Here is a 5,180-nt window from a genome sequence, read left to right on the forward strand (position 1 = left end):
CTCAAGCAGTTTGCTTCTAAAAGCACTTGGCCTATTTCTGGGGTAGAAAACAGTAGCTGTAGGTTTATAGCAATTCAGTGTTAGAGTTTTAATCACAGTGCAGGGAAGGAGGAAAGAAAGCCCTACCAGCTTGGGGCCATGGAAGAAAGAAGCAAAAGTGTTCCTAAAATGTTAATTTCATAGCAAAGGAAGGCAAGAACTCTGACGCTGTCATGACCTTTGTGGGAGTTAACCTTACATGCAAACTTTTGGCTTTTCAGAAAATCTAATTTGGGGAGAGGGGTATTTTCTTTTAATTGTCAGTGACGAATAAGACCGAGGTCCACTGTGTTTCCTCCACGTGCTGAAATCACATCACCAGATACGGCAGATATACGTGTGCACAACACAGAGATCCATCCACTGAGCCCCTCTGCAGCTTATTCTATAACAACCAGACACATCAAAGGCTTGCAGAGAGGTTTTAAACCATGTTTACAGGTGCTCCCTATGCTACTTTATAAAAATAACATCAGAGCACAAACTGTTTCATAAACAAATGATTTCAATATACATGTTGTGTGTGCAGACATTTGCCCATGGCATGGAATTTAATGACAACAGTTGTCTATATAGATATATTTTTTAACCCCCATCCTCACCACAACTGTTAAGCACTTAGGTAGTTCTCCCAAATAATACTTTGTACATCTTTGTGCACATTTCTGATTATTTTCTTAGGAAAATTGTCCTCAAAAATAAAATTTCTGGGTAAGACAATATGTATATTCCAAGAGTTTTGAAATATATAGTTTTGAAATATATTGCCAATGTGACAATCTAAAATATTGCATCAACTTACATTCCTTGAGCTATATTTTCACACGGCAATTTGAGTTTTATCACATTTTTAAACCTTGCCATTTTGATAGGTGAAAACCAGTGTCTCATTGTTAAAAGATACATTTGTCCTAGTGGACAAAATATTTACATATTTTCACCATATAGGATTATCTTCATTTTTACTTTTTCAAATACTTTGTCCGTTTTTCTATTAAATTATTTATCTTTTTTATATTTGTTGGAATAGTCCTTTTGTGTGTTAACAAAATCAACCCTTTAGCACCTAAGTGCAAAATATTCTCCCCAATTTTTTTATTTCATCTTAATTCCATTTATGGTATTTTTCTTTGGATTCTGGTTCAGTGTGTTTATATATCTTACATGTGCCAGTAGCCTCTTTTCTTCTTTTTCTAGCACACTTTAAGTTGCCTAGATTTTGGAGCCTTTATTCCTCCCAGAAATTGACTTCCTTCATCCGTCCAATATTTGTAACAGGTTGTATTTCATGTCTGAAAAGAATGGATTGTGGTGCCTGGCTGACTCAGTTGGAGGAACAGGGTCGTGAGTTCAAGTAGAGATTACTTACATAAAAAATAAATAAACAGAAAACTTAAAAAAATACAATATGAAAAGAATGGATTGATTATTCAATAAGTGGTAAACAGGCAATTAGATACCTAGAAGGAAATAAAATTTAGATTCTTACTACAGGCCTTAAACATACACACAGGCATGTGTGATTTCCCAATGAGTTCAAGATCCAAAGATAAAATAAATAATAAAACAAAACACAATAAATAATGAAGTAACTAGAAAAGGCAATGAAAAGAAATAAGGTCTCAAATCTCAGGAAAGAATCTTGTACTCAAGTCCAGCAGGGTAGCTGAAGCAATGGGGCTTGAAAAGCAGGCATATGGATGATATCCATATGGAGTATAGAGCCCAAGGACCTGGCCAAATATATTGCTCTGCCTAAGAGAATCTTCCCACATCCATGAAGGTTTAGGAGAAGAACCCCAATGATGACTAACCATGAATGTCCATCTCTGGGAAGGTATTGTGAGAGATGCACATAATTGCATTTAAAGAATATAAGGTAATATGGTAGTTCCTACACACCTGACTGGAGTTACAGACTCAAAACTGATAGATGATAGATTGATTGATAAATAGATAGGTGATAGATAGATAGATAGATAGATAGATCAAAATCCAGATTCGGTGTATTTTAAAACTCCTGCAAAACAATAAAAATACAGTGAAAATGGGTGAAGTATATGAATATAAAACTCACAGGAATAATATACAAGTGGGGAACATACATATGAAAAGATCTCTAACTCATTATTAGTCAGGGAAATGCAAATTAAAACGATGAGACATCATTCTTTAAAAAGCTGGCAAAAATCAGTAACATCGATAATATCCAATCTTGGGAAAAACTAGCAAACACTCTCAAAGGAGTGTAAATTGGCACAGTTCTTTTTGGAAAGAAGTACCTTCTCATGTTTTAAACGTACAAACATTTGAGTCAGAAATCCACAGGTGCCCTTCCTAGAAAAATACTTGAAACTATGGGTAAAAGTGGTGTAAAACTTTTTTTTCAGCATTATTTTTCAGTTTTATAGGAAAAATTTCAATTAACACCTTTGTGCATTATTTTTGTAAGCATGTATTTGTATAGAAAAGAAGTGAATTTGCTGAGTCCAACGTATACACGTTTAAATTTTTTGTCAATAAACTGACATTCCACCAAAACGGTCTTACTAATGTGCTCTCTACCAACAGGGTTTGAGAATGCCTATTTCCCTGTTTTCTTGGCAAGAACAGGTATTGTCAACTGTTACCAAACAGTGACTGAGAGGATAAAATCTGTTAAACAACTTGCCTTTCCCTAGTTATTAGAGAGGGTTTCAGTTTTTATGTGGTTAAACTGGCTTATAGTCTCTTTTATAGCTCTTGAGTTTTAGACATTTTTCCTAATGCTATTTACTTTTTTACCTTTTGAAAAATTGTAGTAAACTACACATAAAATGTACTAGCTTCACCATTTTTAAGTGTACGGTTCAGTAATGTTAAGTACTTTCACACTGCTGTACCTCCAATCTCCAAAACTCATCATCTTGCAAAACAGAATTTCTGTACATATTAACCAACACTCCTCATTCACTTTTTCCCCAGCTCCTAGCAACCATCATTCTACTGTCTCTCTCTATGACTCTGGGTTCCTCGTATAAGTGGACTCATACAGTATTTGTCATTTTGTGACTGGCTTATTTCAATGCACTTTATTTGAAAAACTAGAAACGACTTAGTAAAAGATAGAATAGTTAAATAAACTATAATATATCCCTACCTTTTATACCATGAAATTATTTGCTTGTTTTATAAAACAGATGTAAATGCGCTGGCCAGGCAAGAGGGAATGATGACTTGGAAAAAGATCACCATCTTGGATGCAGATGGTAAAAACTGGCCAGATTCTGGACACATTGTAAGTTAGTGCCAACAGTATTTACAAGTGGATCGGATAAGGGATTTGGAAGAAAGATGTCACTAGTGTTTCTGACCTGTGGAAAGGGAAGATTGGAGACAGATTGGAGATGTCTTCCCAAGATTGGGACGATGACTGGAGGAACAGTTTGGGATGTGCAGGAATCAAGAGTTGGCTTTTGGTCATGTTAAATCTAAGATGTATAATTGACATCTACAGTTGCATATGAAAATAGAAGAATCATTTAAGAGCATTTATTTTAATTCACTGTCTCATGCCTTGAGATTAGAGCAATATGTGTATATTTTTTTAAAGGATTCAGTAACTTCAACTGGCTGGATTTTAAATGTTTTTTTTTTTTAACATAAAAAAATGAGTACCATATGCAAATACAATCTTTTAGCTAAATTTGCATTTTAATATGGTGGCCTATTATACAATGCTACCACCTGTGTAAAATGAGTCAAACATGGCTCAATAGGACTTGGATATAATTTATAATGTAAAATAGAACTATCACATTTGGTGATTATCAAAACTGCAAGCTGAATAAAATGAGAAGTTCCATCTGTTACTACCTACCTTTCACCCTTACATGAAGGGAATATAAAAGGGAAGAGTTATAGGAGTTTCTCCAAGTGGTTGCATAGAATGAAAGTTCCCATTTGGCAAGGACCGTGTGTTATTCATTTTTGTATCACCCACAGTGGCTTGTGGGGAGTAGGCGTCCAATTAACGTTAGTGGAGTTTAATCAAAGTCTATTGAGCTGTAAAGAAAAATGTCACAGTCATTATTCAATACATTTGCACAAGCATTTGTTATGGGATGTTAAAAAAACATAGCTTAACTTCTGGTAACTTCAATTATCTACAACACGGATAGTAACTGAGAAAACAAGTGAAAAAGGATTAACTACCATAAGAATGCTTGTACTTTGCTATTTGAGAGAAGTTGGTTGTCACCTTCAGGCCAGAGAAGGGCTTAGAATTAATTCTAAGTAAATTAAAATTCATTGATTTAATAATAGCATATACATAATAGCATACACAGGAGGGCATCTAGTTTATCCTAGGAGCGTATATAAGAAGACTTACTCTAAGTGCTGATACTCAGACTCAATCCTAAAGACTCCTAGTCCTGAAGCAAACAAACTCAGTGGAAGATGTCTTCAAAATCTAATCAGAGGACCAACTCATCTCTACTCTTGAGCCCATCATCATCTGAAAATCGATTAACTTAATAATTCTATCAAGTATCTCTCTTAGAGCCTCATCCTCTCCTTTCATAAAAGCTCTTTCTTCTCAGCATAGAAATATGTTCATCTTCTTCATCTTTGTTATCTTTTGCTCCCATGACTCTTCTAACTATTGCCCGACTTCTCTTCTTTCCTTTACAATCTTTTATAAAACATGCTCTGCTCCCTCAGCTCCCATTCATTCTTCTTGCTGCTTTACCAGTAATTAGTCTTGCCCAGGTTGCCAATGATCTCTTGCCTGCCAAATTCATTTAATATTTTACCTTGTCTTCCTTGACCATTTTTTCTCCTTCTGTGGCTTCTCAAGTCTTTCAGTGACTGTCCACTATATTATAAAAGTTCATGCTAACAGGATTTTGTGTGAGGACTTATCCAGTTTGAGAAACCAGTTTTTATTTCAGAAACAAATGCCTAGAAGGAAGTAGACGAGGATATATCACAGGGAAAGCATATTTAATCAGATAATCAATTTACAAATATAATTTAAGAAGCACGTGACAGAATTAATGGCCTCACCAGAGCCTTTACTACCAAGCTAGGGTCATGGACAAGAGCAGACCAACATTCCTGATCTCCGTAGACAGGGAGCTCTCAAGGAAGAAAGAAAG

General features: G+C 35.1%; 1 long non-coding RNA gene across 1 annotated transcript; it reads right to left on the bottom strand.

Annotated features, from left to right (window-relative positions):
- Positions 1-1,158: 1,158 nt before the first annotated feature.
- On the bottom strand, positions 1,159-4,966 carry LOC122216388. Its single transcript, XR_006200870.1, has 3 exons — positions 4,836-4,966; positions 3,899-4,083; positions 1,159-1,331 (listed from the first exon to the last, which is right to left on the bottom strand). It is a non-coding gene; the product is annotated as an uncharacterized LOC122216388 (long non-coding RNA).
- Between the last annotated feature and the right edge of the window lie 214 nt (positions 4,967-5,180).

Source organism: Panthera leo, chromosome A3, assembly GCF_018350215.1.
Source record: "Panthera leo isolate Ple1 chromosome A3, P.leo_Ple1_pat1.1, whole genome shotgun sequence".
NCBI classification, from domain to species: domain Eukaryota; kingdom Metazoa; phylum Chordata; class Mammalia; order Carnivora; family Felidae; genus Panthera; species Panthera leo.